The sequence below is a fragment of the Bombina bombina genome, chromosome 2, assembly GCF_027579735.1.
Source record: "Bombina bombina isolate aBomBom1 chromosome 2, aBomBom1.pri, whole genome shotgun sequence".
Classification (NCBI taxonomy): domain Eukaryota; kingdom Metazoa; phylum Chordata; class Amphibia; order Anura; family Bombinatoridae; genus Bombina; species Bombina bombina.
The window spans coordinates 235,584,733-235,609,585 of NC_069500.1; the positions used below are offsets into that span (position 1 = coordinate 235,584,733).

The 24,853-nt window shown below is 41.1% G+C and overlaps 1 protein-coding gene and 1 pseudogene across 1 annotated transcript in view; both read right to left on the minus strand.

Annotated features, from left to right (window-relative positions):
• The window catches only part of FAM172A (family with sequence similarity 172 member A), a 1,196,638-nt gene that overhangs the window by 636,800 nt on the left and 534,985 nt on the right, over positions 1-24,853 (minus strand). The window lies entirely within an intron of this gene.
• LOC128650635 (uncharacterized) lies at positions 4,098-4,206 on the minus strand (annotated as a pseudogene).

Sequence of the window (24,853 nt, forward strand, 5' to 3'; positions counted from 1 at the left end):
CAAAATCTTTGTGATTCTTTTTTAAAGCATTATATTGTAAGTGTTTCTACTTCACATCTAGAACCTGCACAGCGAGATAGAAAACTCTCATGCTTAAATATCTCACCGCGGACAGCTTTACATAATCAGTCCCCAAGTCTACAATACAGAATTACTTTTGCACCTTCCTTGTTTAAAGTACCTGAACAATATTAAACCAATCTACAGAACTAAGAGTTGATTGCTGAAAATTTCTATAATGTTTTGACCACACAAATAAACACAGTTAAATTCAGCTCCTGACTGTACTGTGGGCTCTGAATACATTATTTCATTTTCTTTCTTGCTTAGTGTCACCACGGCTTGCACGATTGGCTTTGTGAATATTTTCTAGAAACTAATATTTACCGATCTTCAAGAAGCAAATTAATTTTAAGCAACTGCTTGCATTAAAAGGGACATTTTATTGGAAAAAGTACATGATCTCATTCGTTCGAGCATGCAATTTTAGCACTACTGACTAGATGTGTTTAACAAACAGCAGTGTGACTGCAAATGCTGATTGGCTCACTGGCCGTGTCTGCTTGTCACCACCAGTTCTCTGTGGCTCCTGAGCAGAACTTTAACTACACTGACTTAGGGCTAGTTTCCATTGCATTGGTAAAGTCTGGAAACTGGTGGTTACATAGAAATTCTCCATAGACTTTAATGGAGATTGATGTTTTTACCAACAGTTTCCAAACTTTACCACCTCAATGGAAACTAGGCCTAGTGGGCTGGATATTACTAAAATTACATACGCTAATGAATAAGAACATGTCAATTTTCACTACAGTGTGCCTTTAATGATGGTGTGACAGTGAAAAGCTAACTCTAAATTGTTCAGACTAAAGTCAGGTGATGATCGATTAAAAAAGTGAACACTGGATAGAATGTGAAAATGTAACTTGAGGTCTGCTTTTTTAGCTACTAGTCAGTCTGTTAACTGTAATGACTTCTTAGCGGCAGTAAAAAGTTTGTGAACAAGTATGATGGTCAACATTAAAAACAGCACATAAACAAAACAAATAATTTGATACAATTTAATAAATTGACAGTGCGCTTGTATCAGGTGTACTTGCAATAATCAGACAAAATATCTTAAAATCAAGACAAAAGACAAAAGAGATTACACCGTTTACACAAACACATCCATCCATCACTTCCATAGTGCAAAGAAGTTTTATTGCAGGTGCTAATCTGCAGCTGAAATTACCTCACAGAAATAACATTTAATGGTATATAAAAAACTTAAATTATGCATACCTGATAATTTCCTTTTCTTCTGACAGGGAGAGTTCACAGCTGCATTCATTACTTTTGGGAATTCAGAACCTGGCCACCAGGAGGAGACAAAGACACCCCAGCCAAAGGCTTAAATACCTCCCCCACTTCCCTCATCCCCCAGTCATTCTGTCAAGGAAACAAGGAACAGTAGGAGAAATATCAGGGTGAAAAAAGGTGCCAGAAGACTACAAAAACAAAACAGTCGCCTTGTAACAACGTGGGCGGGGAGCTGTGGACTCTCCCAGTCAGAAGAAAAGAAAATTATCAGGTAAGCATAAATTTAAGTTTTTCTTCTTAAACGGGGAGAGTCCACAGCTGCATTCATTACTTTTGGGAAAACAATACCCAAGCTATAGAATGCAAAAAAAGGGAGGGTAGACAAGGCGGCTCATTCGGAGGGCACCACAGCCTGAAATTACTCTTACACCTGACAAAAAAAAAACAACTGCTTCACCAGAAACAGAAGGATAAAAACTGAAAAGACCAGGTAACTGCCCATCAGTTAAAACCAGCAAGGCCCTAGAGAGAGACCGCGCAGAACCAGTAGATTACACCGAGTACAAAGCCTCCGAGGAGACTTCCCGCAGGCTCCAAGCCCATACTTAAACTTACCCATGACCCGAGGGAATAAGACCTCCACATACTCCCTAAAGGGAAGAGGAAGAAGAATTCAACAGAGATCTAAAGACCAACAAGTTAGGGTTAAAGGCACCCTAGCCGAACTCCAAACGCAAACAAAGGTTGCATCAGGACAAAAACGCATAGAGGGCAAACTCCAACCACCGAACAAAGAGAAGGGGGGAAAAAGCCCTACACCAATCTGAACGGAAGTCCAAGGGACCATATAACATCCCAACCCTGGAGATCCAGAGAGACAAGGTAGACCACATCCCTCACACAGCATGCATTCCGCACTATGAAAGAGCGACAAAAGGATAACCCCCCCGGGAACTGCCTAAAAAGAGCACCATAAATCTTATCGTGCTCCAGATGAAGCCACAGGCTTCCCTCTGCAACAGAAGTCTAGCAGACTCCAGCCATTAACACCAGTTAACGAAGCTAGGAACTACACCAGGACTCCCACATAGGAAAAATTCTGAAGGAGTGCAGGAACCCACTCCCTCCCAGAAAAAACAAGGAAGTAGGAGAGCATCCAAAACCAGCAGAGAACGCCCCCTGCTGAGGAAGGAAACACCGCAAAGCCCCCCAGTTAAGGAGGGATCACAAGATCTAAGTAAGATACACGGTCCAGGCTCAACCAAACAGACATACCTCTGACCCCCTCTCCGAGGCAACGGACTCAGCACCAAAGTGACTGGCAATGTCCGAAAACAGGGAAATAAACCATTGCCCGGACAACCCAAATACTTAGTAAGGAAAAAGGAGGGGAGCTAAATTGAACGGTACCAATAGGAAGAGCAAACTCCACCATTTGATAACAAGACTGGCATGTTAACCACCTAATCTATGAGTAGGATGAGTTTGGGATCCAGGACCCAGACACAGATGCTTACCCTACAAGAAGTGACACTCCCAGGCAAAAGAGAGACTACACTGAACCTACAGTGACGGCACAATACTAGAATCCAACCCTTCATGACATCCTGCATGCAAGGCAGGAGGGACCCCTTTAAACAGAGGAAGACCTCCGGGGCACTAGGTGGATACTGTGGTATGTACCAATCTCCCTAAGGGGAGGAGAAAGCCAAATATAACAACTCACCCACCCACAGGCATGGAGTGTGCAGTAGCAGACAGACGGCAAAAGCAATACCGATTGAAGAGCCAGCCCAGTAGAAAACAAACAGCCATCGAGCCCCCTTTTAAGGTGCTAACAGCTGCAACAGATTGTGACTGCAAACTCCCCTTGCTAGGCAGCTAAACTGCCCCTCAGGTTATTTCCAAGTCTCTGATAAGAGAAAAACAAAAACCCCTGAAAAGGCAAGTGGAATTCTCAGAACCAGAAGGACTGAACCGCCCAAGACCCATCTAATAGATGTGGTCAGATATCCAAAACAAGAACATGTCTGGAAAACCGGACATCCGGAAACCGGAGTCGGCTACAATGTAGTAACAGCTGAGGAACCATATTGATACCTCATATGGAGAACCAGTACACTGGACGACCGCTAAACATCCCAGAAACAGAAACCATATCTCCTAAAGGCTCTAGGGACAACACCCCAAAGTAAGATCTCAGAACTAGATAATCCAGCTTGAGAAGATAAAATAGTCTAAGACAATCCCTTCAGGATCACATTCCGGAAACACCCACAGCTCAAGGAACTAACGATGAGCCTCACAACTCCTGTCTAGCGACAGATAAAATCAAGACATTTTAGTAAGGGTAGCTCCAGGAAAAAATGGAGACAAACACATTCTCCAAGGCCATAAATGCTTGAACATCACGAAAAGATGACCTCCCAATCAGCCCCAAGAAGGGAAAAAAGAAGCCTAAGATGTCTCGACCCCTTAAGGAAGAGTTTGTCATCAATGCCTCAAAAAATACATCAATAAGAATACCATAAAGGAGATAAAAATCGCCCCAACCTGTTACCCCAGATGTCGAAGGAATCATCTAAACCTCCAATCCAATTGGGAATGGATAATCCTAGCTCTGAGGCCAAGGACCTCCGAAACCAACAGAGTAATCTTTTAACAGGATCCGCTTCAGGAACCACGCCAACAATCAGGAACAAGACAATGAGGACTGAGCACAATTGCCCCACCCAAAAGAAGAAACGAGAACCAGACATGTCTAAGAACGAAAAGGCCCCCTCTCCATGACTTAGCCCCGCAAGGGGCAAGAATTTTGTGAAAACTCATGGTTGTTCCTCTCCACGGAAATCTTTAGTAAAGGCAAAAGCCTTATTCGACTTGAGAGAGAGAGAACTAGAGTAAAACGAACTCCACATCCGAGTGAGCAACTCACCACCCAACCCGGACAGCCAGATATACTGGCACCATGTGGGTGATATAGGCCTAAAGGACCAGAAAATAGTGCCCGACCAGGACCAGCCTGCTACATAGGGCATTCAGAACTGACCCAGGCCAGAGAAAAATCGGCAAAAGGAACTATAGACATAACAATATACTAACACCTTAAGAAGCTACCACAAAATTGCTAGTATCAAATTACAGAAAAGAAATGTTTCCCACCGGAAAATTTATAACAGACATGAGCTTCTCGAAAAAAAATAAAACCATCCTGCCGGATCAAAGAAAAATAGGGCAGCACCCGCAGGTGAACGCCCAAGAAGAATGGGTACACTAACAGGACCAGCCAATCAGAGACCCTATACGTTCAGGAAAACAGAAATGGGGTGCAGAACGTGACCACGCCTAGTCACAAGGTACACCATGCAGGCCAGAAAAAGACGCGCCAAGGCCACAAGAGCCACGCAGCCTGACAAAAAAAGGCTGTTATGTTCCGATATAGCCACAAGCCCAAGCTTCACTACACATTAGCAGAAAGAATCATATAACAAACATGATTTAAGTAAATAACCCCCCTCAGGAGATATTAACCCTTGATTCCATAAAGATAAATCAGTCCCACTGAGACCCTGACTTCTTAGTTTACATTACACTCACACATTGAAGTAAAATGAAACGATCTTACCAGAATCCACGCCGTGGAACAGGAATACAGCCCTTCAGGTGTGACAGATAGTAGCCTCGCTTCTGACATGGACTTGAGTGAAGAAAGCAGACAGCGAAACTCGTCGATGCTGATTGCTAAGGAGCTGTGAACAGTCGGGATGGTTTTGCAGAAAGACTCTCCCTGCATCTCCAGACTCTAACTTTCATCCATGCTCTCACTGAGAGGCTGACAGGATTACCTAAAACTCCAGTTCCAATTCGAAGAGTACTACCCTCCATAAGAGACCCTCTAAAATCTTCCGACACTTTTCTGCCAACCTCCTGTGACGAAAGGCAAAGATTGACTGGAGAGAAGTGGGGGAGGTATTTAAGCCTTTGGCTGGGGTGTCTTTGCCTCCTCCGGGAGGCCAGGTTCTGAATTCCAAAAAGTAATGAATGCAGCTGTGGACTCTCCCCATTTAGGAAGAAAATCTGTTCTTTATGCTCAAATGTCCCTCTTAAAGGGACACTGAACCTAAATTTATTTATTTAATGATTCAGATAGAGCATGCAATTTGAATCAACTTTCTAATTTACTTCAATTAATAATGTTTCTTCATTCACTTGCTATCTTTATTTGAAAAAGCAGGAATCTACGTTTAGGAGCCGGCCCATTTTTGGTTCAGAACCCTGGGTAGCGCCTGCTGATTGGTGGCTACACTTAGACAAGCTGTCTGAAGTTTTAGGGCTACATTGCAGAGGTGCAAACAATTTTACAAGTTGAGCGAAATTGCAATTGCTCTAGAATCCTTACCTCAATCTAAGAGCTGTAGTTAATTGTTTTGTGAAACAAAAAAGTTTCACAAAACACACAAAAAATACATTACAAAGTACAGTTACACTCATAATAGCATTGTCTAATAAAATTATTTAAAAAAAAGATATGAGATCTCAAGTGTTAGAAAAAAAAAGCAGGCAAAGGGATTTAACATTGACATACATATATATGTCTAATGATGTTTATGTATGTATGTATATATATATATATATATGTGTGTATATATATATATATATATATATATGTATATATATATGTGTGTGTGCGCACATATGTATTACTGTATTTATATGTGTATACATAAGTAATAATGTATTTATATGTGTATATAAATTTTTACAGACATACATACACATATAAAAACATTAGCCATTTCATGACTGGGTTAATTTTTCAACATTGGAACAACGTTAGCATGGAACGTCCTTACATCGGCAAGAGGTTATATGTATACATATACACTGTATAGTACATTCGAGCCTTTTCCCATTAAGTAGATGAAAACATGTAAAATTATATTCATGCAATATTCATATTTAATAAAGGTTTTAACTATGTATTTACTGCAAATGTTTCACACTCTAATGTTCTGCACATAACAGAATATGTTCTAAGGAGAGAGAGAGAGAGAGAGAGAGAGAGAGAGAGAGAGAGTGTGAGTAAGAGAGAGTGCGAGTGAATGAGAGAGTGCGAGTGAATGAGAGAGTGCGAGTGAGAGAGAGTGCGAGTGAGAGTGCGAGTGAGAGTGCAAGTGAGAGTGCAAGTGAGAGTGCAAGTGAGAGAGAGTGAAAGTGAGAGAGAGTGAAAGTGAGAGAGAGTGAAAGTGAGAGAGAGTGAGTGAGAGAGAATTTATTTATGAATAAATAGAACATATTCCGTTAAGTAAAGAATGTAGGAATATGAAATATTCATATTTTCATGTTGTGTTTGCACTAATGAGAATATGTCATGGTGTTTGTGCGAGAGAGTGGGTGTTTTTTTTAAAAAAAAAAAGTTTTTTCTCCATTGAATTGTATGGGGAAATGAGAAAACGCAATTGCGATTTTCGACTTTAAGCGCAATTTGTGTTAGCGCTGGAGAAAAAACAGTTTACTTTCAACTTGTTATACAAGCGCAATCCGACTAGCGCCAAAATAAAAATCCTAGCAGAGTTTTCGCTATAACTAAAATGTAAAATACCGCTCCACTTGTAATCTAGACCTTAATCTCCTATGATCCCTTAAGGAAACTCTCGTAGTAATTGAGTCCATAATGACTCATATGAAAGATACTTTAGTTTGTGGACAAAGAAAACTCTTTGGAATGTTTTTTCTTCAACCATACTTGCAAAGAAACAACAAAAGTTTGTTTGTATGAGATACAACTAAAGGTAAAGATGGAGCATGAACCAAATTATTGTCCAGTTAAGGAGTCACCAAAATGCCTTGAGCCCTCATTACAGACAGAACTTTAGTAAAAAATCTGGGAGCTGTAGCTAGACCAAACAAAACAGCAACAAACAAAGTATTTGTCATAGTGCTCCTTATATATAGGGATATGTAAGTAAACATCCTTCAAATCTTTCAAAGACATATGTTGAACATGCTGAACTAGAGGGAGAATTGTCCGAATTCTTTACATCTTGAAAGTAAGAACCCTGAGAAACTTGTTTAGAATTTTTAAATCTAGAATAGGCCTGTAAGTCCCCTCTTTCTTGGGAACTATAAAACGTTTTAAGTAAAAACCTTGGCCTTGTTCCAGTGCAGGTACTGGAATTATAATCTTCCATGAATTCTAGGTATGATAATGATTGAAGATAAGCATTTGCCTTTATAGAATCCTTTGGGATATAAGACCAGGCGTACCAAAAAAGGTGTACTCTGCCCCCTACCAGGAGAAGATCTGGGTCGGGGCCGAACATTCATGCAGGTTTGGAAGAAGGCTTTTTTGACTGTTTGGGCTTCTTCCAATTGAGATTGGACTTCAATAAAAATCTGGAAGATTCACGTTTCTGTGACAAGGAAGAGAAATTAAAACAACTGCTCAATTCTTTGCCTTAGACTTTTTGTCCTGAGGGGGAAAAGCTCCTTTACCTCCAGTTACAGTAGGATTGCATGTAGACCAGGCCCAAACAAAATCGTCTGAAAATAGACTAATAGTTCCAAAATATAAAGACAGAATAATATAACGCAACAGGAAAAACAGACCATTTTCTGTATCCAGTCAACAAGAAATATGCAAATAAATAATTTTCTTTTTCTGAAGTGCACTGGAATTTTATTAATCACACTCTCCAATTCATAGAAAATAAATATTTAATTAAATATATCATTTTTAAGAACAACCTACACTGTATAAAATCCAAAATTCATATGTAAATAAAATGTCAGTTAAAAGTCCTGAATAAATGTCCCTTAAAAGACTGCTAAAAGGTTTGGTTCTATATAGCTGTTCAAAATATTTCCAACTTTTAAATTGGCACAATCAATCCTATATGATTGATTTAAATAAACTACATCCTGCACAGTTCACAGAAAATCTCCAAACTGGAGTGACTTATCCACACTCGGCTGGACAATACACAGTGGGGTTACTCTTCATTCAAAGCCTTAGGGTATTGGGTATCACCTCTTCTGCTAGTGTTTAAATTCACTCGATACTCAAAAATCACCCCTACGGTGTGCGATCCTTCCGTGTTCACACAATACTTTTGTGACGTGGTCTTCACCAGCCACTCCGCAGTTACTTGTGAAATATCAGAGAGGTGAGTACAAAAAGATTTTGCCACTTTAAACCGCTTTAGTTATCTTATGATACATAAAGTGTCTACAAAGAAGCAAGAGCAGCAGTAGGTTGGTTAGCATGTATAAAATGATCCATACAAAGATTGCAAAGCTGAGCTGGAGGAGTTAAGGCTGTGACACACTGCAAGCGGAGCGGCGCGGCGAGCAGCGTGTACATGCGGCTGTGAGCGCTCAGTGTATCCTGCCTTTTCATCTCTAAACACTCTGCTGCCTCAAGTCGCGTAGCTGAGCGCTCAGAGATGAAATATTTAAACTTCAGAAGCGATGCGACGCGGAGTGAAGCAGCTGCTTCGCCTCGCGCCGCATCACTTGCAGTGTGTCACAGCCTTTAGGGCTGTGACACACTGCAACCGGAGCGGCGTGCATCGTGTAGATGCTGATGTGCGCGCTCAGTATGTCCTCCCCCTTATCATCTCTGAGCACTCTGCTGCGTCAGCTCGCGAAGCTGAGCGCTCAGAGATTAAATATTTGAACTTCAGAAGCGATGCAACATGGTGTGAAGCTCCTGCTTCGCCTCACGCCGCCTCGCATGCAGTTTGTCACAGCCTTTACAGCTAAATGTTTGGAATTTACACATTTAAACTGGGTAAATAAATAAATCAGAGAATCTAACATCTAAAGGGTCTTAAGATAAAGAAGTGGGGACAGTTCCAGTGAGCTCCATCTTTAATAATGAACAACAGGTACAGAGAGACAGAAAATTAACAGTTAATAGCTTTAAGAATTCTTTCCATTAGAGACAGATATTTAATAGTATTCAGGGTTCTGAAACTGTAAAGACCGAGAAGTGAAAAAGTTGTGAAAAGTTGTTCAATGAGTCCTGCATTCTTCTACCATTCTTGCAGAGTAACAGAAAAACACCAAGAACAACAGTTAGCATAACAGGAGAAACTGCAGTGAGGAGGACATTAGTTATGCAGGGAAAACAAGTTAACCATCGCACTACCAGACACATTTTAATTTTGGGAGCACACTAACAGAAATTGTGAGAGTAGAGTAGGAGCGTGCAAGTAAAGTACAGAGTGTGCGCTCAATAGCGCAATAAGTAAAAGCAAAATTAAAGTACTTTTAAAAACAGTGAATAAAAATCAATCGGCGAGATTACAAGTTTTTGTCGGTAATGGTGTGCGGTGTTAACGAGCCTTTTTTTCTCACCTAAGACACTAAGCTCACTTAAGACAACGCTGGTATTACGGGTTTTTACAAACCCGGCGTTAGCCGCAGAAAAGTGAGCGTTGAGCAAAATTTAGCTCCACATCTCACCTCAATACCAGCGCAGCTTACGATATGGGGCTGAGCCGGCTGAAAAAAAACCTAACACCTGCAAAAAAGCAGCGTTCAGCTCCTAACGCAGCCCTGATTGTTTCCTATGGGAAAATACTTTTTATGTCTACACCTAACACGAACCCCAAATCTAAACACCCCATATATTACACTTATTAACCCCTAATCTGCTGCCCCCGACATCGCTGAGACCTGCATTATATTAACCCCTAATCTGCTGCTCCGTACACCGCCGCAACCTACATTATACTTATGAACCCCTAATCTGCTGCCCCCAACATCGCCGTTACCTACATTATATTTATTAACCCCTAATCTGCCGCCCCAATGTCGTCGCAACCTACCTACATTTATTAACCCCTAATCTGCCGCCCCCAACATCGCCACCACTATATTAAATGTATTAACCCCTAAACCTAAGTCTAACCCTAAACCTAACCCCCCCAACTGAAAAATAATTTAAATAAATCGAAATAAAATAACTACAATTAACTAAATTAGTCCTATTTAAAACTAAATACTTACCTATAAAATAAACCCTAAGATAGCTACAATATAACTAATAGTTACATTGTAACTAGCTTAGGATTTATTTTTATTTTACAGGCAAGTTTGTATTTATTTTAACTAGGTACAATAGTTATTAAATAGTTATTAACTATTTAATAACTACCTAGTTAAAATAAAGACAAATTTACCTGTAAAATAAAACCTAACCTAAGTTACAATTACACTACACTATAAATAAATTAATTACCTAAATTAAATTAAACTAATTACAATAAAATAAAATAAACTAAACTACAAAAAACAAACACTAAATTACAAAAAATAATAAAATAATTACACAAATTTTAAACTAATTACACTTACTCTAATCCCCCTAATAAAATAAAAAAGCCTCCCAAAATAAAAAAAAACCCTACCCTATACTAAATTACAAATAGCCCTTAAAAGGGCCTTTTGCGGGGCATTGCCCCAAAGTAATCAGCTCTATTACCTGTAAAAAAATACAATACCCCCCAACATTAAAATCCACCACCCACACACCCAACCCTACTCTAAAACCCACCCAATCCTCCCTTAATAAAAACCTAACACTAACCCCTTGAAAATCATGCTACCTTGAGACGTCTTCACCCAACCTGGCAGAAGTGGACCTCCAGACGGGCAGAAGTCTTCATCCGATACGGGCAGAAGAGGTCCTCCAGACGGCCAGAAGTCTTCATCCAGGCGGCATCTTCTATCTTCATCCATCCGGAGTGGAGCGGGTCCATCTTCAAGCCAGCCGACGCGGAGCATCCTCTTCCAACGACATCCAAATGAAGAATGAAGGTTCCTTTAAATGACGTCATCCAAGATGGCTTCCCTTGAATTCCGATTGGCTGATAGGATTCTATCAGCCAATCGGAATTAAGGTAGGAAAAATCCTATTGAATGATGCAATCAGCCAATAGGATTGAGGTCCAATCCTATTGGCTGATCCAATCAGCCAATAGGATTGAGCTCACATTCTATTGGCTGTTCCAATCAGCCAATAGAATGTGAGCTCAATCCTATTGGCTGATTGCATCAGCCAATAGGATTTTTCCTACCTTAATTCCGATTGGCTAATAGAATCCTATCAGCCAATCAGAATTCAAGGGACGCCATCTTGGATGACGTCATTTAAAGGAACCTTCATTCTTCATTTGGATGTCGCTGGAAGAGGATGCTCCGCGTCGGCTGGCTTGAAGATGGACCCGCTCCAGATGGATGAAGATAGAAGATGCCGCCTGGATGAAGACTTCTGGCCGTCTGGAGGTCCACTTCTGCCCGGTTGGGTGAAGACGTCTCAAGGTAGGGTGATCTTCAAGAAGTTAGTGTTAGGTTTTATTAAGGGGGGATTGGGTGGGTTTTAGAGTAGGGTTGGGTGTGTGGGTGGTGGGTTGTAATGTTGGGGGGGCAATGCCCCGCAAAAGGCCCTTTTAAGGGCTATTTGTAATTTAGTGTAGGGTAGGGCTTTTTTATTTTGGGGGGCTTTTTATTTTATTAGGGGGATTAGATTAGGTGTAATTAGTTTAAAATTCTTGTAATTATTTTATTATTTTCTGTAATTTAGTGTTTGTTTTTTGTGTACTATAGTTTATTTTTTTTAATTGTAATTTGTTTAATTTAATTTAGGTAATTAATTTTATTTATAGTGTAGTGTTAGGTGTAATTGTAAATTAGGTTAGGCTTTATTTTACAGGTAATTTTGTACTTATTTTAACTAGGAAGTTATTAAATAGTTAATAGCTAGTTAATAACTATTGTACCGAGTTAAAATAAATACAAACTTGCCTGTAAAATAAAAATATACCCTGAGATAGCTACAATGTAACTATGAGTTATATTGTAGCTATTTTAGGGTTTATTTTATAGGTATTTAGTTTTAAATTGGAATAATTTTATTTAGATTTATTTAAATTATATTTAAGTTAGAGGGGTGTTAGGGTTAGACTTAGGTTTAGGGGTTAATACATTTAATAAAGTGGCGGCGATGTTGGGGGCTGCAGAATAGGGGTTAATAAATGTAGGCAGGTGTCAGCGATGTTAGGGACGGCAGATTAGGGGTTTATAAAATTTCACTAGTGTTTTTGCGAGGCGGGAGTGCGGCGGTTTAGGGGTTAATATATTTATTACAGTGGCAGTGATGTCCGGTCGGCAGATTAGAGGTTAAAAAATGTATTAAAGTGTTTGAGATGTGCGGGGGGGGGGGCTCGGTTTAGGGGTTAAAAGGTAGTTTAAGGGTGTTAGTGTACTTTTTAGCATTTTAGTTAAGAGTTTTATGTTACGGCGTTAGCCCATAAAACTCTTAACTACTGACTTTTAAATGCGGTATCAGTCTTGACAGGAGAGGGTCTACCGCTCACTTTTTCCAAGACTCGTAATACCGGCGTTAGGCAAATCCCATTAAAAAGATAGGATATGCAATTGACGTAAGGGGATTTGCGGTATGCTTGAGTCGAGGAAAAAAGTGAGTGGTACACCTGTACCTGCCAGACTCGTAATACCAGTGGCCGTTAAAAAGCAGTGTTGGAATCTCTCAACGCTGCTTTTTAAGGCTAACGCAAGATTCGTAATCTAGGCAAATGAGTTTTTAAATTTTTTTAAAATTTTTTTTTATTTAAAAATAGTATATTTTTTATTTAAATAGGATTTTTCAAAATAAAATGCTTTTTGAGGAAAAAAAATCTATCTAAAGATAGTTTAAGATACATTATAAACGAAAGGTTATTCCTGAAATATAGATTTGTTTTTCATTATATAGCAAGATGCTGTATATTCATGGCTGTAATGTTTTGTTTTTGGTAAATTAATTCCATTAATCTATTCATGATGTTATGCTCTCCCAAAGGTTTCTGTCAGATTATTTTTGAATTTTTCTATCTTGAAGATATTATCACAATCACATATTATTGATTTTTTTAGTTCTCAAAATTGTGAATTTGTGTCTGCAGAAATAACATGCCCCTTCTTCACAGCAAAATGTTATAAAATTAACATACAAAGTTGATAAATAGACCTTAAAGGGACATAATCATGAAAACATAATTTATGCTTACCTGATAAATTTATTTCTCTTGTGGTGTATCCAGTCCACGGATCATCCATTACTTGTGGGATATTCTCTTTCCCAACAGGAAGTTGCAAGAGGATCACCCACAGCAGAGCTGCTATATAGCTCCTCCCCTAACTGCCATATCCAGTCATTCGACCGAAACTAGCCGAGAAAGTAGAAACCATAGGGTGCAGTGGTGACTGTAGTTTAAAATTTAGACCTGCCTTAAAAGGACAGGGCGGGCCATGGACTGGATACACCACAAGAGAAATAAATTTATCAGGTAAGCATAAATTATGTTTTCTCTTGTTAGGTGTATCCAGTCCACGGATCATCCATTACTTGTGGGATACCAATACCAAAGCTAAAGTACACGGATGAAGGGAGGGACAAGGCAGGTACTTAAACGGAAGGGACCACTGCCTGTAGAACCTTTCTAACAAAAATAGCCTCCGAAGAAGCAAAAGTATCAAATTTGTAAAATTTTGAAAAGGTATGACGCGAAGACCAAGTCACCGCTTTGCAAATCTGTTCAACAGAAGCCTCATTTTTAAAGGCCCAGGTGGAAGCCACAGCTCTAGTAGAATGAGCTGTAATCCTTTCAGGGGGCTGCTGTCCAGCAGTCTCAAAGGCTAAGCGTATTATGCTCCGAAGCCAAAAAGAAAGAGAGGTTGCCGAAGCCTTTTGACCTCTCCTCTGTCCAGAGTAAACAACAAACAGGGAAGATGTTTGACGAAAATCTTTAGTCGCTTGTAAGTAAAACTTTAAAGCACGGACTACGTCCAAATTATGTAAAAGACGTTCCATCTTTGAAGAAGGATTAGGACACAATGATGGAACAACAATCTCTTGATTGATATTCTTGTTGGAAACTACCTTAGGTAAAAACCCAGGTTTTGTACGCAGAACTACTTTATCTGTATGGAAAATCAGATAAGGAGAATCACATTGTAAAGCTGATAACTCAGAGACTCTACGAGCCGAGGAAATAGCCATCAAAAACAGAACTTTCCAAGATAAAAGTTTGATATCAATGGAATGAAGGGGTTCAAACGGAACTCCTTGAAGAACCTTAAGAACCAAGTTTAAGCTCCATGGAGGAGCAACCGGTTTAAACACAGGCTTAATTCTAACCAAAGCCTGACAAAATGCCTGGACGTCTGGAACCTCTGCCAGACGCTTGTGCAAAAGGATAGACAGAGCAGAAATCTGTCCCTTTAAAGAACTAGCTGATAATCCTTTATCCAAACCCTCTTGGAGAAAGGACAATATCCTAGGAATCCTAACCTTACTGCATGAGTAATTCTTGGATTCACACTAATGAAGATATTTGCGCCATATCTTATGGTAGATTTTCCTGGTTACAGGCTTTCGTGCCTGTATTAAGGTATCAATGACTGACTCGGAGAAGCCACGCCTTGATAAAATCCAGCGTTCAATCTCCAGGCAGTCAGTCTCAGAGAAATTAGATTTGGATGATTGAAAGGACCTTGTAGTAGAAGGTCTCGTCTCAGAGGCAGAGGCCAAGGTGGAAAGGATGACATGTCCACCTGGTCTGCATAACAGGTCCTGCGTGGCCACGCAGGCGCGATCAAGATCACCGATGCTCTCTCCTGTTTGATTTTGGCAATCAGTCGAGGGAGCAGAGGAAACGGTGGAAACACATAAGCCAGATTGAAGAACCACGGTGCTGCTAGAGCATCTATCAGCGTCGCTTCTGGGTCCCTGGACCTGGATCCATAACAAGGAAGCTTGGCGTTCTGGCGAGACGCCATGAGATCCAATTCTGGTGTGCCCCAACGATGAACCAATTGAGCAAACACCTCCGGATGGAGTTCCCACTCCCCTGGATGAAAAGTCCGACGACTTAGAAAATCCGCCTCCCAGTTCTCTACACCTGGGATATGGATCGCTGATAGATGGCAAGAGTGAGTCTCTGCCCAGCGAATTATCTTGGAGACTTCTAACATCGCTAGGGAGCTCCTGGTCCCCCCTTGATGGTTGATGTAAGCCACAGTCGTGATGTTGTCCGACTGAAATCTGATGAACCTCAGGGTTGCTAACTGAGGCCAAGCTAGAAGAGCATTGAATATTGCTCTTAACTCCAGAATATTTATTGGGAGGAGTTTCTCCTCCTGAGTCCACGATCCCTGAGCCTTCAGGGAATTCCAGACTGCACCACAACCTAGAAGGCTGGCATCTGTTGTTACAATTGTCCAATCTGGCCTGTGAAAGGTCATACCTTTGGACAGATGGACCCGAGATAGCCACCAGAGAAGAGAATCTCTGGTTTCTTGATCCAGATTTAGCAGAGGGGACAAATCTGTGTAATCCCCATTCCACTGACTGAGCATGCATAATTGCAGCGGTCTGAGATGTAGGCGCGCAAATGGCACTATGTCCATCGCCGCTACCATTAAGCCAATCACTTCCATGCAGTGAGCCACCGAAGGGCACGGAATGTAGTGAAGAACACGGCAGGAATTTAGAAGCTTTGATAACCTGGACTCCGTCAGGTAAATTTTCATTTCTACAGAATCTATCAGAGTTCCTAGGAAGGAAACCCTTGTGAGGGGTGATAGAGAACTCTTTCCCTCGTTCACTTTCCACCCATGCGACCTCAGAAATGCCAACACTATGTCCGTATGAGATTTGGCAATTTGGAAGTTTGACGCCTGTATCAGGATGTTGTCTAGATAAGGGGCCACTGCTATGCCCCGTGGTCTTAAGACCGCCAGAAGAGACCCCAGTACCTTTGTAAAAATTCTTGGGGCTGTAGCTAACCCGAAGGAAGAGCCACAAACTGGTAATGCCTGTCTAGAAAGGCAAATCTTAGGAACCAATGATGATCTTTGTGAATCGGTATGTGAAGGTAAGCATCCTTCAAATCCACTGTGGTCATGTACTGACCCTCCTGGATCATAGGTAGGATTGTCCGAATAGTTTCCATTTTGAACGATGGAACTCTGAGGAATTTGTTTAAGATCTTTAGATCCAAAATTGGTCTGAAGGTTCCCTCTTTTTTGGGAACCACAAACAGATTTGAATAAAATCCCTGCCCTTGTTCCATCTGTGGAACTGGATGGATCACTCCCATTATTAGGAGGTCTTGCACACAGCGTAAGAATGCCTCTTTCTTTATCTGGTTTACAGATAATCTCGAAAGGTGAAATCTCCCTTGTGGGGGGGGAAGCTTTGAAGTCCAGAAGATATCCCTGAGATATGATCTCCAATGCCCAGGGATCCTGAACATCTCTTGCCCACGCCTGGGCGAAGAGAGAAAGTCTGCCCCCTACTAGATCCGTTGCCGGATAGGGGGCCGTTCCTTCATGCTGTCTTAGAGGCAGCAGCAGGCTTTCTGGCCTGCTTGCCTTTGCTCCAGGCCTGGTTAGATTTCCAGGCCGGCTTGGATTGCGCAAAAGTTCCCTCTTGTTTTGTAGCAGAGGAAGTTGATGCTGCACCTGCCTTGAGGTTTCGAAAGGCACGAAAATTAGACTGTTTGGCCCTTGATTTGGCCCTGTCCTGAGGAAGGGTATGACCCTTACCTCCAGTAATGTCAGCAATAATTTCCTTCAAACCAGGCCCGAATAGGGTCTGCCTCTTGAAGGGAATGTTAAGTAATTTAGACTTTGAAGTCACGTCAGCTGACCAAGATTTAAGCCATAGCGCCCTACGCGCCTGGATGGCGAATCCAGAAATCCTAGCCGTTAGTTTAGTCAAATGAACAATTGCATCAGAAACAAAAGCATTAGCTAGCTTAAGTGTTCTAAGCTTGTCAAGTATTTCAGTCAATGGAGTAGCTGTCTGAAAGGCCTCTTCCAGAGACTCAAACCAGAACACCGCAGCAGCAGTGACAGGAGCAATGCATGCAAGGGGCTGCAGGATAAAACCTTGTTGAATAAACATTTTCTTAAGGTAACCTTCTAATTTTTTATCTATTGGATCTGAAAAAGCACAACTGTCCTCGACAGGGATAGTGGTATGCTTTGCTAAAGTAGAAACTGCTCCCTCCACCTTAGGGACTGTCTGCCATAAGTCCCGTGTGGTGGCGTCTATTGGAAACATTTTTCTAAAAATAGGAGGGGGGGAAAACGGCACACCAGGTCTGTCCCACTCCTTAGTAATAATTTCTGTAAACCTTTTAGGTATTGGAAAAAACGTCAGTACACACCGGCACCGCGTAGTATTTATCCAGTCTACACAATTTCTCTGGCACTGCAATTGTGTCACAGTCATTCAGAGCAGCTAAAACCTCTCCAAGCAACACCCGGAGGTTCTCAAGCTTAAATTTAAAAGTAGACATATCTGAATCAGGTTTCCCCGAGACAGAGACGTCACCCACAGACTGAAGCTCTTCCTCAGCTTCTACATATTGTGAAGCAGTATCAGACATGGGCCTTAAAACATCTTCGCGCTCTGTATTACGTCTAACCGCAGAGCTATCGCGCTTTCCTCTGAATTCAGGCAGTCTGGCTAATACCGCTGACAGGGTATTATCCATGATTGCCGCCATGTCCTGCAAAGTAATCGCTATGGGCGTCTTTGATGTACTTGGCGCCATTTTAGCGTGAGTCCCTTGGGCGGGAGTCAAAGGGTCCGACACGTGGGGAGAGTTAGTCGGCATAACTTCCCCCTCGTCAGAATCCTCTGGTGATAATTCTTTTAACAGCTGATCTTTATTGTTTAAAGTGAAATCAATACATTTAGTACACATTCTCCTATGGGGTTCCACCATGGCTTTTAAACATAATGAACAAGGGGTTTCCTCTATGTCAGACATGTTTATACAGACTAGCAATGAGACTAGCAAGCTTGGAAAACACTTTAAATCAAGTTAACAAGCAATATTAAAAAAAAAAAAACGTTACTGTGCCTTTAAGACAAACAAATTTTGCCAAAATTTGAAATAACAGTGAAAAAAGGCAGTTAAACTAACGAATTTTTTACAGTGTATGTAACAAGTTAGCAGAGCATTGCACCCACTTGCAAATGGATGATTAACCCCTTAATACAAAAAACAGATTAACAAAATGAAAAATATGTTTTTTTTTAAACAGTCATAACAACTGAGCTCCTACTTTTGAAGCCTTTTGAGCCCTTCAGAGATGACCTATAGCATGCAGGGGACTGCTGAGGGAAGCTGAATGTCACAGTTTGTAATTTTAACTGCACCAACTGTAACTTTTATACTATGACAGTGGAAAGCCTCAGGAAACTGTTTCTAGGCAAAAATAAAGCCAGCCATGTGGAAAAAACTAGGCCCCAATAAGTTTTATCACCAAAGCATATATAAAAATGATTAAACATGCCAGCAAACGTTTTATATTGCACATTAATCAGAGTATATACCTCTGATAGCAAGCCTGATACTAGTCGCTATTAAATCACTGTATTTAGGCTTTAACTTACATTAATCCGGTATCAGCAGCAATTTCTAGCAAATTCCATCCCTAGAAAAACTTAACTGCACATACCTTATTGAAGGATACCCTGCACGCCATTCTCCCTCTGAAGTTACCTCACTCCTCAGACATATGTGAGAATAGCAGTGGATCTTAGTTACTTCTGCTAAGATCATAGAAAAACGCAGGCAGATTCTTCTTCTAAATGCTGCCTGAGATAAAACAGCACACTCCGGTACCATTTAAAAACAATAAACTTTTGATTGAAGAAAAAACTAACTATATTTTACCACTTTCCTCTAACTACCTCCAGCTATGTTGAGAGCTTGCAAGAGAATGACTGGATATGGCAGTTAGGGGTGGAGCTATATAGCAGCTCTGCTGTGGGTGATCCTCTTGCAACTTCCTGTTGGGAAGGAGAATATCCCACAAGTAATGGATGATCCATGGACTGGATACACCTAACAAGAGAAAGATAACTTTTGGGTCTCGGGTAGCGCATACAATTTTCAGATTTACTTCTATTATCATATTTGCTTCATTCTCTTGGAATCCTTTGTTGAAGGAGAGCAATATTCTACTGGGACCTAGCTGAATTTATTGGGTGAGACAATGACAAGCAGCTAGCTCACAGTAGTGCACAGCTTCTGATCCTACCTAAGCAGGCTTATCAACAAGGGATACCAAGAGAACAAAGCAAATAAAATAAATTATAGGTGAAAAGTTGAATATATGAATGATTAACCAATTAAATTAGTTTAAAAATGAAAACCATGATTTAAATAGGTCTTACTGACTAGTGATTTAAAATAATTTGATCTAAATCAAATCTACCCATCTTAAAAAAAAAAAAACAGAACAAATGAATGTTACCTATGTGGAGCACACTATCTGAATAGGAAGCAAGCAAAAGTACTACAAACACACATTGCTGAAAAATAAAAAATAATTTAGAGAGATCTATAAGCCAAAGTAACTATCTCCCAAAAACTCCTAAACTAAATAAATCAGCCTAGAGTTTAAAGTGTTAGTGTCTGTACCTGCTAGTGGCCCATGGCCTATATCAGTGCATTAATTAGTTCCCTTAACCTCAGACGAACCCACTCTACCGTGCTTGCCCAAAACTGAAGAAATAACTGCTTCCAGTAGAGAGCCCACCCAGTGCTGTGTACATCACAGCAGAGGATCTAAGTGTGGAGTATATTGACAACCTAACAGAAGGAGACTAAGGGACTGATCCCTGCAACACCTGTGACAGGCTTCTGACTAACTCCTCATTAAGAGTAATTGTGTCACTACCCAATACTCCAATCTCCCCTCTATTTCTCAGTAGCAGCTCTCTGAAGGGGGAAATGGGCCTAACATTGGTATGAGGACCCCTCTCAATGAAGAATCTGGAGCACCTCAATTCTTCACAACGCTTCTCTGAACAAGGAAAATGGAAACACCACACGATTGTTTCGGCCTTCATTGGGCCTCATCAGTGAGATGCAGCCATATTCCTCTTAGCACATTGGGCAAGGATTCCACTTGATTCATATTACAAATACATAGAGAGAAAAAAGCATTCTCTCAGAAATGAAGAGCTTAATAGCTTGTTCAGTGACAATTTACCACCTGGGAGCAGCCTCTTTTAGACAAATATTGCTTTTCATATAGAAAACCTGGACTGACCTTGTCAGGCAGGATCAGAGTGATACTTCAGGAAAGTTTCCTTTGTGAAAAGCATTTCTGGGCTATAAGAGGCTGCTCCCAGGGAAATAAGATACGATAAAAGATATATACATACTATATATATATATATTCATAAATCCTTTACTGTGCTGGACTATTTAACCATATTGTTCAATTACTCAATAATAAAAAGCTAGTGCGTTCATCACGTTTAAAACACAACAGACATACACAGCTAAATAAATCTTCAATGCAGTGAAATTTGTCTTCCAGCTATTGATTATGTTAAGAAAAATTACACAATGCATTTGTCCAATTTTATGAGGACACAATGTCAATATTTGTTTTACAAATACATTAAGAAATAAAACATTCTGATTTTAAAATCACTACAGAAAAAAAAAATCAATTTAAAAGCTGTTGATTGTCAATTGGATTTTAAGCAGTGTAAATGTCTCATTTTACAACAGCCAAATCTGGAATAAGTAATGATTCTCGCTGATTATTTACAGTGTAAAAAATTGGATTAAAGACGTTTTACTCCAGAGAAGTCTACAGTGAGATATTTGTTTAGTAACTGGTAGGATGCACAATTGGAGTCTGCATAGAAAACCTAAGCGTTTTCACTTTGTGATTTATCATTTCTTAAAAGAACCAACGATGTGAACATGTTTTTCCCACAAAGATGAAAATCTCTGGAGCGCTTACAGATTGTCTCTTACTGTGAGCTCTCAATCTCACAATCTCTTCAGTCTAAATGTGTCATCAATGCTTTCTACAAACTCCAAAAATGTTTCCAACGTAGTCTGAATTCACAATCAACAAATTCACTCCATTACATTAAAGGAACAGGGTATTTAAAAATTGTTTATCATGTATAAGAAAGAACAAGGGTTAAACATATTAGTTTTATTTTTTTCGGTACAAAAAAACAGAATTTATGTTTACCTGATAAATTACTTTCTCCAACGGTGTGTCCGGTCCACGGCGTCATCCTTACTTGTGGGATATTCTCTTCCCCAACAGGAAATGGCAAAGAGCCCAGCAAAGCTGGTCACATGATCCCTCCTAGGCTCCGCCTTCCCCAGTCATTCGACCGACGTAAAGGAGGAATATTTGCATAGGAGAAACCATATGATACCGTGGTGACTGTAGTTAGAGAAAATAAATCATCAGACCTGATTAAAAAACCAGGGCGGGCCGTGGACCGGACACACCGCTGGAGAAAGTAATTTATCAGGTAAACATAAACTCTGTTTTCTCCAACATAGGTGTGTCCGGTCCACGGCGTCATCCTTACTTGTGGGAACCAATACCAAAGCTTTAGGACACGGATGATGGGAGGGAGCAAATCAGGTCACCTAGATGGAAGGCACCACGGTTTGCAAAACCTTTCTCCCAAAAATAGCCTCAGAAGAAGCAAAAGTATCAAATTTGTAAAATTTGGTAAAAGTGTGCAGTGAAGACCAAGTCGCTGCCTTACATATCTGATCAACAGAAGACTCGTTCTTGAAGGCCCATGTGGAAGCCACAGCCCTAGTGGAATGAGCTGTGATTCTTTCAGGAGGCTGCCGTCCGGCAGTCTCATAAGCCAATCTGATGATGCTTTTAAGCCAAAAAGAGAGAGAGGTAGAAGTTGCTTTTTGACCTCTCCTTTTACCAGAATAAACAACAAACAAGAAAGATGTTTGTCTGAAATCCTTTGTAGCCTCTAAATAGAATTTTAGAGCACGAACTACATCCAAATTGTGCAACAAACGTTCCTTCTTTGAAACTGGATTCGGACACAAAGAAGGCACGACTATCTCCTGGTTAATATTTTTGTTAGAAACAACTTTCGGAAGAAAACCAGGTTTAGTACGCAACACCACCTTATCTGCATGGAACACCAGATAAGGGGGAGAACACTGCAGAGCAGATAACTCTGAAACTCTTCTAGCAGAAGAAATTGCAACCAAAAACAAAACTTTCCAAGATAATAACTTGATATCGACGGAATGTAGGGGTTCAAACGGAATCCCCTGAAGAACTGAAAGAACTAAATTGAGACTCCAAGGAGGAGTCAAAGGTTTGTAAACAGGCTTGATTCTAACCAGAGCCTGAACAAAAGCTTGAACATCTGGCACAGCCGCCAGCTTTTTGTGAAGTAAAACAGATAAAGCAGAAATCTGTCCCTTCAAAGAACTTGCAGATAATCCTTTCTCCAAACCTTCTTGAAGAAAGGATAGAATCTTAGGAATTTTTATCTTGTTCCACGGGAATCCTTTAGATTCACACCAACAGATATATTTTTCCATATTTTATGGTAGATTTTTCTAGTTACAGGCTTTCTAGCCTGAACAAGAGTATCAATGACAGAATCTGAGAACCCTCGCTTTGATAAAATCAAGCGTTCAATCTCCAAGCAGTCAGTTGGAGTGAGGCCAGATTCGGATGTTCGAACGGACCTTGAACAAGAAGGTCCTGTCTCAAAGGTAGCTTCCATGGTGGAGCCGATGACATATTCACCAGATCTGCATACCAAGTCCTGCGTGGCCACGCAGGAGCTATCAAGATCACCGATACCCTCTCCTGTTTGATCCTGGCTACCAGCCTGGGAATGAGAGGAAACGGTGGGAACACATAAGCTAGGTTGAAGCTCCAAGGTGCTACTAGTGCATCCACTAGAGTCGCCTTGGGATCCCTGGATCTGGACCCGTAGCAAGGAACCTTGAAGTTCTGACGAGACGCCATCAGATCCATGTCTGGAATGCCCCACAATTGAATTATTTGGGCAAAGATTTCCGGATGGAGTTCCCACTCCCCCGGATGAAATGTCTGACGACTCAGAAAATCCGCTTCCCAATTTTCCACTCCTGGGATGTGGATTGCAGACAAGTGGCAGGAGTGAGTCTCCGCCCATTGAATTATTTTGGTCACTTCTTCCATCGCCAGGGAACTCCTTGTTCCCCCCTGATGGTTGATATACAGTCGTCATGTTGTCCGATTGAAACCGTATGAATTTGGCCTTTGCAATCTGAGGCCAAGCCTTGAGAGCATTGAATATCGCTCTCAGTTCCAGAATATTTATCGGGAGAAGAGATTCTTCCCGAGACCAAAGACCCTGAGCTTTCAGGGGTTCCCAGACCGCGCCCCAGCCCACCAGACTGGCGTCGGTCGTGACAATGACCCACTCTGGTCTGCGGAAGCTCATCCCTTGTGACAGGTTGTCCAGGGTCAGCCACCAACGGAGTGAATCTCTGGTCCTCTGATCTACTTGTATCGTCGGAGACAAGTCTGTATAATCCCCATTCCACTGACTGAGCATGCACAGTTGTAATGGTCTTAGATGAATTCGCGCAAAAGGAACTATGTCCATTGCCGCGACCATCAAACCTATTACTTCCATGCACTGCGCTATGGAAGGAAGAAGAACAGAATGAAGTACTTGACAAGAGCTTAGAAGTTTTGATTTTCTGGCCTCTGTCAGAAAAATCCTCATTTCTAAGGAGTCTATTATTGTTCCCAAGAAGGGAACTCTTGTTGACGGAGATAGAGAGCTTTTTTCTACGTTCACTTTCCACCCGTGAGATCTGAGAAAGGCCAGGACAATGTCCGTATGAGCCTTTGCTTGTGGTAGAGACGACGCTTGAATCAGTATGTCGTCCAAGTAAGGTACTACTGCAATGCCCCTTGGTCTTAGCACCGCTAGAAGGGACCCTAGTACCTTTGTGAAAATTCTTGGAGCAGTGGCTAATCCGAATGGAAGTGCCACAAACTGGTAATGCTTGTCCAGAAAGGCGAACCTTAGGAACCGATGATGTTCCTTGTGGATAGGAATATGTAGATACGCATCCTTTAAATCCACCGTGGTCATGAATTGACCTTCCTGGATGGTAGGAAGAATTGTCCGAATGGTTTCCATTTTGAACGATGGAACCTTGAGAAATTTGTTTAGGATCTTGAGATCTAAGATTGGTCTGAATGTTCCCTCTTTTTTGGGAACTACGAACAGATTGGAGTAGAATCCCATCCCTTGTTCTCCTAATGGAACAGGATGAATCACTCCCATTTTTAACAGGTCTTCTACACAATGTAAGAATGCCTGTCTTTTTATGTGGTCTGAAGACAATTGAGACCTGTGGAACCTCCCCCTTGGGGGTAGCTCCTTGAATTCCAGAAGATAACCTTGGGAGACTATTTCTAGCGCCCAAGGATCCAGAACATCTCTTGCCCAAGCCTGAGCGAAGAGAGAAAGTCTGCCCCCCACCAGATCCGGTCCCGGATCGGGGGCCAACATCTCATGCTGTCTTGGTAGCAGTGGCAGGTTTCTTGGCCTGCTTACCTTTGTTCCAGCCTTGCATTGGCCTCCAGGCTGGCTTGGTTTGAGAAGTATTACCCTCTTGCTTAGAGGATGTAGAAC